Source organism: Hemibagrus wyckioides, linkage group LG19, assembly GCF_019097595.1.
Source record: "Hemibagrus wyckioides isolate EC202008001 linkage group LG19, SWU_Hwy_1.0, whole genome shotgun sequence".
NCBI classification, from domain to species: domain Eukaryota; kingdom Metazoa; phylum Chordata; class Actinopteri; order Siluriformes; family Bagridae; genus Hemibagrus; species Hemibagrus wyckioides.
Window position 1 is genome coordinate 10,874,959 of NC_080728.1, and position 15,221 is coordinate 10,890,179.

Here is a 15,221-nt window from a genome sequence, read left to right on the forward strand (position 1 = left end):
TAAGCAACTGCTTGTTTGAACCTGGTTTCCAATGTATGCAGGAGCCTATGTGCTGGAGATTATTTTCAGCAGCAGATGATTCTGAATGTTAACTTGGTAATAACTGACTACATCACAAACAAAGCCAGTTATTATTATTATTATTATTATTATTATTATTATTATTATTATTATTATTGTATTTAGTTATTGACATTTTCAGGTTACTTGTCCAGTCTGCAAGTCAAATTCTCTTTCAATTGCCCGTCCAGAAAATTCACTTGTACTGGACAAGAGGAGATCATTAAAGTCGAACCCTGTAATTAATCATTTTTGAGTTCCCTTCAGCTTCATTTTAAGTTCCCTTCAGCTCTAAAATATGAGTAATCTATCTCATGGCTGGACTTGGGAATTAAACAACTCCTTGTGCCTTCCTTTAAATCTTCATATTCATTCTTTGTGATCACTACATACTCTATATTGCCAAAAGTTTTGGTACACCGCTCCAAATCATTGAATTCAGGTGTTGTTTTTCAGGGGTTGGGCTCGGCCCCTTAGTTCCAGTGAAAGGAACTCTTACTGCTTCAGCATACCAAGACATTTTGGATAATTTCATGCTCCCAACTTTATGGGAACAGTTTGGTGATGACCCCTTCCTGTTCCAACATGACTGCTCACCAGTGCACAAACCAAGGTCCATAAAGACATGGATGAGTGAGTTTGGTGTGGAGGAACTTCACAGAGTCCTGATCTCAACCTGATAGAACACCTTTGGGATGAATTAGAGCAGAGACTGCGAGCCAGACCCAACACCGGTGCCTGACCTCACAAATACACTTCTAGAGGAATGGTCAAAAATTCTCATAAACACACTCCTAAACCTATAGCTGCAAAGGGTGGGCCAACTCCATATTACATTCATGTGCATGTAAAGGCAGACATCCCAGTTTTGGCCTGGCTCACAGTCTCCGCTCTAATTCATCCCAAAGGTGTTCTGCCGGGTTGAGGTCAGGACTCTGTGCAGGCCAGACAAGTTCCTCCACACCAAACTCACTCATCCATGTCTTTATGGACCTTGATTTGTGCACTGGTGAGCAGTCATGTTGGAACAGGAAGGGGTCATCACCAAACTGTTCCCATAAAATTAGGAGCATGAAATTGTCCAAAATGTCTTGGTATGCTGAATTAGAAAGAGTGCTCTCTTTCCAATTTCACTGAATGATTCATGTTAGTTACTAAACAGAATGCTTTAAGTTGAATATGTGAATAATATGCTTGGAGTTCAAGTATTTATGAGGAAAAGGAAGTGCTTATATGGATAAGGAGAAAGACTGAACGCGGATGTACGACTCAGTCAGGGGGTCAAGCTTTATTTAGCACCGAAGTCAGCAAGCAGTTTGTATGATGTTTGTGAGTGTTGGAGTCAAGCTTGTGGCTATGCAGGTTTGCAGAGCAGTTTCAAAAATGGCTCTTCACCAGGGATCATCCAAGAGCTACACTCTTCTCCTGTCACGGTGGCGCAACTATTTTGAGCAGATGGAGAGGTCAGATATGGGAGAGATGTGTGCTTCCGATGCCTCCCACGCACACAGCACCCAACAAGGTTAATTATGGAGGTGTCAGCAGTCAGAAAAAAGGGGGATAGAGGAAAAAGAGATAGATGGAGAGAAAGCGAGAAAGAGAGAGAGAGAGAGAGAGAAAGAGGGAGAGAAAGAGAGAGGAAGGGAGAGAAAGAAAGAGAGAGTGAGAGGGAGGGAGATAGATAGAAAGAAAGAGAGAGAGACAGAGAGAGGGAGGGAGAGAGAGAGAGAGAGAGGGAGTGAGAGAGAAAGAGAGGGAGAGGGAGGCAGAGAGAAAGAGAGAGAGAAAGAAGGAGAGAGGGAGAGGGAGGGAGAGGGAGGGAGAGAGAGAGGGAGCGAGAGAGAGAGGGAGAGAGAAAGAGAGAGAGAGAGAGAGACAGAGAGAGAGGGAGGGAGAGGGTTGATCTACAGGCAGCTTCCTACGTAAACTGCAAATGATGCTCCTAATCTCTCGCTGTCTTTCTTTCTCACTTTCTCACACACACACACACACACAAAAGTGCAGGCCGTCACAGATAGATGTAATTTTACACTCCGTTCCCACACTCTCCCACTCGCTTGACATTGTGCTCACTGATACACAGCGGCACAACAGCCAACACACACACACACACACACACGTGCACATATACAGGATTCTGTCACATGCTGTGTGAGATATTATCACTTCTCTCTACATGTACAGCAAAAGACACTTCAATAAGATAACCGAGCCCACAGATATTCACATAATAACATTATCTAATATATGTTAATAACATAGCTAATAACAATTCATGACGTGTGTGTGTGTGTCTGTGTGTCTGTGTGTGTGTGCATTGTATTTTGTTATGTCTACCTCCTGAAGGGATTGACCTGTGAAATGACTGCTGGCTTCCGGTGATTGTTTTTCTCATCATCATCATCATCATCATCTCTCTATGTATTTGTAGATGTATATATGTAGACAGAGAGAGAGTGAGAGAGCGTCTTTAGAGCTGTAAAGAATTGCTCTTGCTAACAACTCAAAACACACAGCAGGTTTATTTCACTTTGTGCAGCTGGATTTTATTCAGATTAGAATCGCTTTCTCCTGCAATCAGATTGCACGAGAAGTTGATTAGAACCATGCAGAGAGCGCCTCACTCAGAACGGTTAATTGGTCCACACACGATTTCGGTCCACACACTGTGTTCTCACCTGCCTAACAAACTGCACCAAAGAGGAAGATTGTGTGTTCAGTTGCCTTTCTTACCTACAAATACAAATATACCACAAGTTTTTCTCTTAAATAGTTGTTTCTGTGGACTCAACAGTCACTTATTTAATTAAAAAAAAATCATTTTTGCCATAGTATTATACACCCATCAGTCATAACATTATGAACATTGACAGGTGAAGTGAATCTCCTCATCATGGCACATGTTAGTGGGAGGGATATATTAGGCAGCAAGTGAACATTTGTGTTAGAAGCAGGAAAAATGGGCAAGCGTAAGGATTTGAGTGAGTTTGGACCTCCAAAACTGCAGCTCTTGTGGGGTGTTCCCAGTCTGCAGTGGTCAGTATCTATCAAAAGTGGTCCAAGGAAGGAACAGTGGTGAACCTGTGACAGGGTCATGGGCGGCCAAGGCTCATTGATGCACGTGGGGAGCGAAGGCTGGCCTGTGTGATCCTATCCAACAGACGAGCTACTGTTGCTCAGATTGCTGAAGAAGTTAATGCTGGTTCTGATAGAAAGGTGTCAGAATACACAGTTTGTTGTGTATGGGGCTGCATAGCTGCAGATCAGTCAGGGTGCCCACGCTGACCCCTGTGCATTGGCAACAATCGGAATGTGAGCAGTCAGAACTGGACCAGGGAGCAATGGAAGAAGGTGGCCTGGTCTGACGAATCACTTTTCTTTTACATCATGTGGATGGCTGGGTGCATGTGTGTCACATTGCACCAGGATGCACTATGGGAAGAAGGCAAAATTTGGTACTAGTAATGAAGCAAAAAAATCTGGGGCACCACGCACATCACATTCACACTTAAAAACAATCTAGGGTAAGCCACTCCACCTACCAGCATCGAACACTACCCTGAGCCAGGATTTACAGTAGCACCTGTGCCACCAAGCATTCAAGAAAATACATAAATATAATCGTTTATATGAAATATAATCAGTGCAGCACACACCACACCTTGGATATATGTGCATGATTTAACACAGTGTGTGTGTAAAGCTATTTGGGTGGCAACAGTGACAGAATCAATACAAATTGTGTCTGTATCTATCCAAAACTTTTACATTTACAGCATTTAGCAGACACTTTGTATGGCTCTGTTTTTTAATGAATTATTTTGGTCTGCAGCCAGTAATGGAGGCGTGTTCCAGCAAATCCATCAGTTCCAGCAAAGGCTGCATGGCCTATGAGCTGCTCAGGGGCTTCTGTGCTTATTAGTCATAAAGATGGAGGTGTGGATTGTCAATCCTAATAAAGGAGGTGTGGCCTCTGTGCCTGGTAGTCCCAGAGAAGGAGGCGTGACATATGTGCTTGTCAGTCAGGAAGCCACTTTAAACAATACTGAAAAATACGGTGTCACATTGCACCCAATTATTTCACCCTGTATAAGTCTAAATTACAGTGTGTCAAATTGCATTCAGCATCATCATATCATTTACACCTAATATTCATGCTGCCTACAAAGAATACTTTTGTTGAGGAAGTGATTTAATTTTGTTTGTAAGTCCGCAATCAGGAGAAGCAGCCAAGCACTGACAATTATAATATGGACAGAACAGAATTAGAGCAGCATTTACAAGCATGTGATTGGTGGTTGCAGGGACAGAAACCCCCACAGCCCCTGCCCATTAGCGCTGAGGAATGTGGGACAGTGGGGCACGGTGTAGCTGGAGTCCTCTCTCTCTCACTGAAGGACAGAACACCTGTAAGCCACAGCATGCAGTCTGCTGAGAAATGAAGAAACAACTGTGCTTGACCCAAGATAATTAGGACAGAGCGAGTGAAAGACTCGAGAGTCAGCTGTCGAAAAATACAGCAGAGGGTGAAAGGCTACGGATGTGAGACGTTCCTAAGGGAGACAGAGATAAAGAGACGTCTCACATCCTGTCAACTTTTTAATTATTAACCTCCACACAACACTTAACATCAAACTCTTACTCATGGCTTTGTGTGTGTGTGTGTGTGTGTGTGTGTATCTCTGCCATGTCTGTGTTGAAGATGAGGTTGAATATTGTTAGATAGGAACTAACTAGAGACAGGAAATGATAGCTCTCTATATTTCAGACCTGTATGTTCGTATTTTAAAATCTGAAATCGTAATGGATCAGGTTCAGATTTCACTCTTAAGTATATAAAAGGCAAGTTGCAGCCTTTTTTTAAAGAACATGCTATAACAATAGCTTCACCCTTTACTACTTTAGGATATTATGAGGATACTGCACTAAAATGATTCTAGCACGGTGATAAAGTTTTAGGAGTCTTTGATGGCTCTGTGCACTAAAGGTGCAAGAACCTCATTGTTTTTGCTCTAGTTTCTTCTCTTGAAACAAAGTTGATTAGACTGTAGGGTGTAGAATGAAATTTGGTCAGTAAGTATTGCTTCCTCACTTCTGCTGTTCAGGCAAGTGAGTTAGGGCCATTTGTCCTAATGGTTGCGCTATAGATTTTTTTAGGCTACTGTATATCTCGATTACCCTGAGGCACAGAGACAAAATTATTTTCTGTCTGATTCGTGACTAATTCCAAACTAATTTGCAGTTTGGACCATTAATCTCCACCAACTTAGAGGTTGAGCTAATTTGCATAATACACCAATTCTACCCGGTATAGTGTATACCTTATTAATGATCAAAACCTGGTTAGGGTGCAGTTAAGTCCAAATAGTTTTATCTCAGGAAACTTAATTCAGTTGTTTATTCATGGCCTGTTTATTGTTCTGTGTAGCTTCTAGCTGATATTGTTGCTTGATTTATTATTATCACTAACCTGCTAAAAGACAGTGATTTGATGATGAGCCAGTTTGATTTCTGGCATAAACATAAAATTTTATTTTTAATTGATTAAAAAGATTAATAGAAATTTAACTAGATTAATTGATAGAAATATATCTCATGAGGGAACGCCTCCCCTGCTGAGATATGGATCCACATATGTTATTTCTCCTTAACCTTGGGGTGATGTCTGTAAAGCTGTTTGGAAACACAGTAAAAATATGGACGTCCTGTTATAGTCTATTAAAAAAAGGAGACCGAGGGAATGAGTTGGGGAAAAAAACCCATATGCTGAAAGTAAAGTGGCTCAGGCTATAATTCTTGTAAAATCGAGACCTAGCAAAGAACGCTGTAAACAAAGGAGTATAAATATCCTCAAACTAGAAATTGGAAGCAGGTGACCCTAATGGCCAGAGAATGTGAACAACGAACTGAAATGTGGATCCAATGGTCATGTACGGAAAATGGGATGCCAAAAGGGTCAAGAATGATTTTTTTTTTTATTGTGTATAGTCCTGAGATTTGTTGAAGGAATATCCTATAAATGCAGTTATCAGGTAACCACAAAAGTACAGAAAGAAATATGTTTTTTTTTACGTTGCAAAGTACTATTAATGCGACTGTTTAAGGGTTGAAGAATAATAATTGGACCAATGAGTTAAAATTTAATCTTTGTAATTAAACAGTGGCAGCTAATTAAAGGTAAGATTAATGACAAGTTTCTGTTGGTCAAATCTGACTATTGAACCTCAGGCTCTTATTAAACACAGTGGGAAAGAAATTCACACAAATGCATGGGGTGAGCTTTAAACACAGTCCACTGCAACATAACAGTGAAGGTGAAACAAAGCCAGTAAAAATGGAAAAAACAATTTATACTCATTTTTTTAAACTCATTAGTTAATAGTGAGTTTTTAATTCGTAGCCAGATTTAAAGGAGAGAAAGATAGGACATGCAAACACTGCTATTGTGTCATTCATTTGGGGATGAAGGAGAAGGGGAAGGATTGAGGAAAGGAGGAGGGGAGAGCTAGGTGAGTGGAGAATGAATGTGTGGCACTGTGTAGTCTGGCTATAAATATCTGTGTGTGGTGTTTTGGGAGGTTGGGGGAAAAGCCCAAGCTTCCTGTCTGCACACACCAGACCATCAGGAAGGGAGCATTCGCACACACACACACACACACAAACAACATCCTATATGCTGACTCTCTATATCTGGATTCCTATTGCATAAAATTTTGACTTTTATTTCAGATCCATCTAGGGAATTTGGCATAATAACACCACCTGTACCCCTCTAGCTAACTGAGCAAAAACAATACCGTTAGATAACTAGACTACCGCTAGGGGGTACTGTACCATCCACAGCTTGTGTATAAAATTTATCGCACCAACAAAATTGACATGATTATGTTTTTATTTCACGTTTCCATTTTTATTGTATATTAATGACCATGCAGGAGTCCCTGTAAAATATTATGTATGGGCAAGATGCATTATTATTGTCATTATTATTATTATTATTATTAAATTATCTATCTGTATGTATATGTTAATCTGTAAGGTGTGTGTATGTGTGTGTAAGTTGCCCTGAGATAGATTGTGTTCTCCCACCTTGGGCCAAGCGTTCCTGGTATCTGTATCCATCATAATCCTGACCAGAATAAGGCATTCACTGAAGATGAATAAATGACACAGCTTCTGTGGAGCAGTGAATATATAAAATTTTGAAACATTATTGAATGCACCTGGCAACTCTGTATGCAACCAAAAGCTTAAATATGATGTGTGAAGCCCAGCAGAGAGGCTGAAAGCCGCCTGCTCTCTGTTTCCCTGGGTTTTGTGATTATCACGCTCCATCTCTGTGTTAGGAGAGGCCTGCATTCACTGAACTTCATTAAGCAGGAATAATGGCATGCAGTGAAAATGTAATTACCATTTTTATTTGCTTATGAAGCTGCTCGTCACTTTAGTACAGATGCTATCTGGAGCTCAGAGAGTGGAAGTGTTAGGAAAGACATCCATTCTGATAGGACGACATGGGTTTTTAGAGCATGTGGAGCAGATTTGGTGTGTACTAATGTGTTTCTTGTGCAGTTGCTGTGTCTGGTCCCCTCACACTGTCTGTGTAAGAAAAACATCAGATGCAACAAAGCTAGTTCATAAAAGTGGAAATGTAGAAAGTAGACGTTTCACCACAAGGTCAAAAACACAAATTTCCCCCATCCTTTCTGTATGACCTGGTGACAAGTTTGCTGATATATATGTGTGTGTGTGCAGGTTCTGACTGTGTGTGTGTGTGTGTTTTTCCTGCCATTGTGAGTGGGTGGATATCAGATTGCAGTGACACCATCCAGGGGCAAAAGAGAGAGAAATATGTCTCCATCCGGTACAGGCAGAAATCCCTTGTACATTCACTAAGCATAACCCTGACTTGTACAAACACTACCCCAACATACACACACACACACACACACACACACACACAGGTTGAGGTCTGGACATGATGAATTCTTTCAAGAGTATGACTTTAACACTGGTATAGCAAGGTTGTGTTTTTTTCAGGACCTGCTCCAGAGAAGCACTCACTTCTTTGTATCTAGAGCTTGTTTAGAGTCGTCACAGACATCATTTCTGGTCCATAATAGCATTTCTAGTGTTCTCTTGTTTGATTAAGGTGAGTCGTATTGAAGCGTAATTATTTTCACCCTATAATAATAATCACCCTATCCACACTAAGCCCATGTCTCTGTCCTGTTGCACTTCTTTTACATTCTTGTCTCTATATAAGTTCATTAATATCCTACACTCAGACTGTCCCTACTCTGTGAAACTGTATATAATGATGCTGTCTCATTAAAATGTTTTTTTTTAGAGTGTGAGTATTTGTGGGTAATTGGGTGGGGGTGGTGGCTCAAGTGGTTAAGGATCTGGGTCGTTGACAGGAAGATCAGGTTTCAAGCCCCAGCACTGCCAAGCTGCCACCGCTGGGCCCTTGAGCAAGGCCCCTTAACCCACTCTGCTCCAGGGGCGCTGACCCTGCACTCTGACCCCAACCCCCAAGGATGGGATATGCGAAGAAAGAATTTCACTGTGCAGTGATGTATATGTAACAAATAAAGACAACTTTAATTAATTAGGAAAAAATGCAGTTTATTCACTTGTAACAGGGATTTAAGTGACAGCTGTCCCGCTGGTTGTGTTTCATAGACACTGTTTGGGTGTTAGTTTGCTTTAAAACAGTTAAGCATGAAATGCATAATGTGGATTGTTGGCTAGTAGTGCATTACAGTCAGTTTTTTTGCAGGTTCACATTTAGCCCACAGTGCCAAAAATGTGGTCAATTGAAAAAAAAGCATGATTTTAAGTTGTGTGGAATTTTTCTTGTCACAGAAAGTCTTATTAAGTGAATTTCAGAAATTGGACATATTTAACAACAGTGGGTTTTCTAAAAATCACAATTAACTACTATCATATCACCTTTATAATGTAAAGCATCAGAAAACTATCCAACACAGAAAACTCTGATTTTTAAAAAAAAATACATATTAAATGCTGGGGATTAACATCCTGTCTATGTCAGGCTTCACAATTTGGGAACAATTACCAGCGTTCAGCCTCTCTAGCCTAGTGATTACTGCCTGTGGACTACTTAAGGACTCTTTTGTTCTCGCTCACTAAGTCTTGCCGTTCTTTTTCACTGGCTCACAATATTTCTGCATAGTATAGGATAAATAACATTTTACATGTATATCGTATAAGTAGGAGTAGACTCTTTTGTCTGCAATGATGTGCTTTGTTTGGATCAGGTCACTTACCAGCACCCCCACAGAAAAGCACCGGGAGGTCAGAATGTGGTACTCAAATAAAAAAAGTTTTTTTAGTCACTTATTTTTTATCATGTAGCTTTAGTTTTCCAAAGTCTAACTGGCAGGCTAAGTTTTCAGGCTTTAGAGTATATTTTTAAGAATAAACTAATTGCATCTGATCCTTTTTTTGTGCTATAACCATCGCAGTATTTTGTATAAATAAAGATACAGGGCCCAGAATAAAAAAACACACAAAAAGTTACAGGAGAATGCATTACCTTTGTTTCACACCAGAATAACCTCACTCACTCTATCTGGCTTTAATCACTGTATCCTGCTCAGGGTCTTGATGGATTTATCCTAGGAACATTGTGTGTGAGGTGGGAATACACCCTGGACGGAACGCCAGTCCATCGCAGGGCACACAATTTCACAAATTCACATCCACCTACTGGCATGATTTTAGGAGGTGGGAGGAAAACTAGGAACACAGAAAAAACCCACATGGACACAGGAACAACTTGTGAAACTCCACACACACAGCATCCTGAGCTCAGGATTGAATCAGGAACCCTGAAGATGTGAGGTGGCAAGCCTACCTGCTGTACTACTATGCAGGAGGTAGCAATATTTCATGTAAATTAAAAGAAAAATTGTATTACAAAGATCTAGGAAAAGGTTTCCTCAAGGGTTCATTGCAAGGATATCATAATATATATTGTTCCACTTGGAACTCTCTCTGAAAGACAAACATGTATAAGAAAAGGTTCTCATACGGAAGAATTCTAGGTTTTAGGTTTAATCTGTTGTTTCTGACCGTGTTTTCAGTGTCTTAGGAAATGAAAGGCATAACTAACCTTTTCAGCTGTTGCATTTTGTGGACCTAATTGCAGTGTCCAGTCCTGATTACTGAGTACTGACTACTGCATTTGAACATCATGTCAAAGTATGGGTTTGATCACAGCTTTTAAGCAAGGCACTTATCCTCGTCCTGCTTCAGGGCAGCCAGCGGGTGGTTAATGTAAGTCACTTTGACTAACAGCTCCAGCTAAAAGTCTGTATGTAACCGTATGAAACGGCACTGTAGCACAGTGTACCCACGCTCAAATGTATGCCCATCACTTCCTCCACACAATGACTCAGGTTCATCACGGTGAGCGCCGGCTTACGCTGCACTCTTATTTTCTTAGTCTTGCATTGACGCAGTAAATTTTATAGATTGGCGCTGCTGGCTGGTGAGATAGCGCTGAGGTAAATGCCAACATGCTTTTAGAAAGGTGACTGCGAGATCTCTGAGACAGCTGCTACAATGCTGATGTCAGCACCGCATCTCTTCCAGACAGCTCGTGTGGGAGTGCTTTCAATAATGCACTTCACTTCATCAGTGTTCCTGCAACTTTTTCTTTCCTAGCATCTGAACTTTTTCCATTTTTTAACCACTTTTTAAGCCGAACGCTTCAGGGGCACAGGCTCGGTCATTTACTTTACGGTATTTTCATCATCACTTACTGATATAAGGCTCACTTACACTTCTAATTAAATAGGATTTTGGGAGCTTTAGAGTGGGGCAGTTTGTAGAAATCACTAGCCAGAAGTAAAGAATTCAAAACTGCCCAGACTTCACTGTGACTTCACTGCCAATAGAGACATGTGAATGGGAGAGCTTTGACAGCATGTCTCACAACCTCTCCATAAGCACATTTCTCACAGAAAGAGGGTGTTGTAGTGAATCTGTCAGCTTAAAAGTATCACTAAATTAGTGATAGTGTTTATGATTAGTGTTTTAAATGATTTTGTACCTGTATTATGGACAAGTACAATGCTATATCAGGGAAAAACGTTCAAATTAATTTCCTGCATGAATGATTAATGATTTTTGAGGACTTATATCTAGGTAGAACAACTGTTAGGTAAATTCTGTTTGCAGGCTACCCCTGGGAGCAGTTCTTGCTCTATAATTGTAGCTTGTTAGCAGCAGACATGGATAGGCTTTTAGTGTTTTTACTAGTTTATCTTCCTGCACTTTGACTGTAGTTTATTTGTTATGAAGAAGGTGGATTTTGTAGATCACAGTTATGTGGCAGATAATTGTATTTTGCCACTTTTGTCAGTGCACTTCAGTGCTGATCTTCCACAGAGTGAGCACAAGCATGATTCCATCTTTATACACTGAACAACATGACAGGATTTTGTTCATCTCTTTGCCTTTCTCCATATTTAGCTAGCTCACTACGCCTCTGTCAGGTTTGTGTTAATCAGGTGATGATTTTCCCCATCTCTGACTTTCGGGTTCAGAAGAAAACACTCTGACTTTCGGGTTCAGAGGAAAATGGGGACTACACTGCGTTTCCCATACCGAGGTGGAAGAATTATACACTAGACACTATACACATACCTTTTACACTATACGTTTTACATTATTTCACACTATTCCTTATTCCATATTAAATTCTGCATTTATAAACTGATAGATTGAGATAGAATAAAATGACTCCTTTTTCTTTGCTAGTCATTAAAATAGTCATCAAGTTGTTTGATTTTCTCTCTGAGGTTAGTGGAGCTGTTTATACAGATTTAATACAGCTTAAGGCATTTTACATATGACGCTGGCCATTCAGATTTACATCATAATTGGGCAAAAATTGGAGACGTGTTTTTAAACAGTCTTTCAGGTTTAATAAAGCTCTGAGAAAAGTTCAGAAGCCTTGAGTTATTAAAATGACGCGACTCTGTACATTCCTCTGCATTATTAGATAAAGCTGTAGCGAAAAAACCGCACTATTCCCGTCTAAGTCCATTTAATTAAAATTGACAGCACTACAGTGTGCGCTTTTCCACATATCGCCTTGTAATTCCTTGTCCCTTTTGTTTGGCGAAGGACCTTCTGTTTCAGAAAAAAGCAGCGTTGAAGTAAAATGAGCACTTTAGTGTAGCACTAGTTCTTCTGAAGGCTGTGATGTGCTACTGTGTATTATTACACCGATCAGGCATAACATCATGACCACTGAGAGGTGAAGTGAATAACACTGGTTATCTCCTCATCATGGCACCTGTTAGTGGGTGGGATATATTAGGCAGCAAGTGAACATTTTGTCCTCAAAGTTGATGTGTTAGAAGCAGGAAAAATGGGATGTGAGCGAGTTTGACAAGGGCCAAATTGTGATGGCTAGAAGACTGGATCAGAGCATCTCCAAGACTGCAGCTCTTGTGGGGTGTTCCCGGTCTGCAGTGGTCAGGATCTATCAAAAGTGGTCCAAGGAAGTAACAGTGGTGAAACGGTGGCAGGGTCATGGGCGGCCAAGGCTCATTGATGCACGTGGGGAGTGAAGGCTGGCCCATGTGGTCCGATCCAGCAGACGAGCTACTGTTGCTCAAATTGCTGAAGAAGTTAATGCTGGTTCTGATAAAGATGTGTCAGAATACACAGTGCATGACGGGTCAGGGTTGTTTTGGCAGCAAAAGGGGGACCAACACAATATTTAGCAGGTGGTCATAATGTTATGTCTGGTCGGTGTATATTCCACAACCAATCTAAACCATAGACAGAAGAGCTGAAAGCTTCCTGATATTCCAGTCAAAGCACACAGTGCACACATAAAACCACAACATTTGGTAGGCTTAACAGTGTAACACAGATGCTTGGTGTGCTGCTTCATAGACTGTCTCGGTGTGTGTATATCTTCAGGCAGATAGCGTTTGATAAAAGAGCCCGGATTGAATTAGCACTAGTCACAAATCTGCCTGTGGTGCTAAAGCAGATGAAGGTTTATGTGAGAGTGTGTGCTACTGTCATGGCAGTGTTGTTTATTAAAGGATCGCCTGTAGCTCATGCTTTCCTCCTCCTCCCTTGTTGCCAGTGTCCAATGTTAGGTCACGACAGAGGCGTCACATACGCACAGCAAGTTCCAGAAATCATATATATACTTTATCTGTGTGAAGAGAGTGTACAAATGACAAACGAGCTGAGAAAGCTATAAGGACTAAAGGGCGTTACTGTGAAACTGGGGTGTAGCATGTGCAGTATGAGCTGATCCTGATTTCCTGTTCTGCTTAAAGCAAACCCTGTCACTGTGAACACACTGGCCTACTTTAGAAGGCAGAAAAAGAAAGCTCATGGCCTTGGAAAAGTGGAATAGTAACTTCACGAAGCCAGTGATGATGGAGATATGGTTGTATTGGCTTGGATTGTGTGTGTGTGTGTGTGTTGCCAGGGTGACATCACTACAAATGAGGTGTAGTGAGCTATAGACTGGGAAAAATTCCCTCTGGCCTTATCGGTCACACTCATTTCATAGTCTGCTGGCAGTGTGAAATGTTTCGGTGTCTTGCAAGTGTCAGTCTGGCTCTGCTCACTTCTCTTCCAGTGTTAAAAATTCCCTTTTCATACATACCCTGTTGCTGAGCTGAACCTGGTAGACAAATAAATGTTATTCCCTCGCTCATGTGTAAAAATTCATCAAGAAAGCTGCAGGTTAGCTCATTATTATTGCTTTGAGGGCGATTATCATCTCAGCCAAAGACGTCATCTGTCTTGGACTATTTTTGGTAATAGATTTTGGAAAGCACTTATTCTTCAAAAAGTGCTGTTGTGTTTCAGGGCCTGACACTCAAGTATGTTCCTGTATCAAGTAGGGTTTGCCCTAGCAGTCAAAATAAACCAAAGGTGGCACTTCTATTACTTTTAGCAGAGCTTTGCCACAGCATTTATGATGTATTACTCATTGCTTTTTTTGCTTTATCAGTTAAAACCAGACCAAACCTGAGGAGCGTTTGACATTTATTACTCTCAGCAGTTGCTTTTTTTCCACAACAACTTTATCTAGGTGAACTTTAACCCACAAAATACACAAAAGCTCTGGTCTTCTGAGACTATAAAAAACAAGAGGTCTGTTTGTAGGGTCTGGACAACAGGAGGTCTCTGTGGAAGGGCTTATTATTCATTATTAGCATTCACTTCAGACTTTTGCATCACTGCTCTCCTACTGTTGCTTGGTGGAAAATATAGCCATCGTACAAATAGCCGACTACACCTCAGCATAACAGCTAGGTGCATTAGATGCATGAATCTACAGTACAAGGCTCAGGTTTAGGCTTAAATGATATGCAGTACCGTACGGCTAATTTAGGAAGTGTATCGTTCTACCAGGTCGGACTGTCTTGAAGAAAGTTAACTGGGTTGCATAATGAGTCTCAAAATAGCCTCAGCACTATGCTGGAATTGATCCTGCAGGTTGCCTTTCAGTGAGTGACGTAGCGCTGATGGTGGTGAGAGATTCTCCCAGAGCTCCGGTGACACCCACCATCAGCCTCCACCACTCTCAGGTATCCGGCATCAGGTCTCGCCTACACACTGGAATAGGGAGTGCGTGCGCAGGTATACTGGAAGAGAGATGTTAGATTGTGTAACCGTGCTTGATGAGGGTTCTCCTACACTCAGGGCTTTGCTCAGTGTCGGTCATGGCTGTTGCATTCATCTCTGGAACGAGTCAGCAAAGCGCAGAGAGGGGAAGACCCACAGCACCAAGGAGCAAAAGGCACGTTCTGTGGTGGTGAGTCACTGCTGTACTACACACTGTTTCTGGTAGCTAAGTGTCAACTGTCTGCTTTAATGATTGTAGTTCAGGAGTCAGTATCTGAAACTGATCCTTGATCCTACTCAGTGTTCCACAGCGAGGCAGCTGTAGTTCATTGACTTTATGTAGATAGATAGGAAATAGATCATACAGTACACTCAGTGTGTGAACTTATTTCACGGTTGTATCTTGTCAATGCCTTTATAATTTAAAATAGCTAAGGTACAGCCAGGCTAGCTTTTTCAGAAAGTAGCTAGCTACACTAAAAGCCCTTAAAAAAAAGTAGCTAATTACACAGATGCTG

At 41.1% G+C, this 15,221-nt stretch overlaps 1 protein-coding gene across 6 annotated transcripts in view; it reads left to right on the forward strand.

Moving 5' to 3' along the window:
• Positions 1–15,221, forward strand: part of dgki (diacylglycerol kinase, iota) — a 62,860-nt gene that overhangs the window by 12,533 nt on the left and 35,106 nt on the right. Inside the window, exon 1 of one of the 6 annotated variants that reach the window (XM_058417459.1) lies at positions 14,870–14,893. The exons of the other annotated variants lie outside the window; for them this stretch is intronic. The gene's annotated coding sequence lies outside the window, so the exon portion shown is untranslated. Of the gene's footprint in view, positions 1–14,869; positions 14,894–15,221 lie in introns of those variants that run through there. 6 annotated transcript variants of the gene reach the window in all.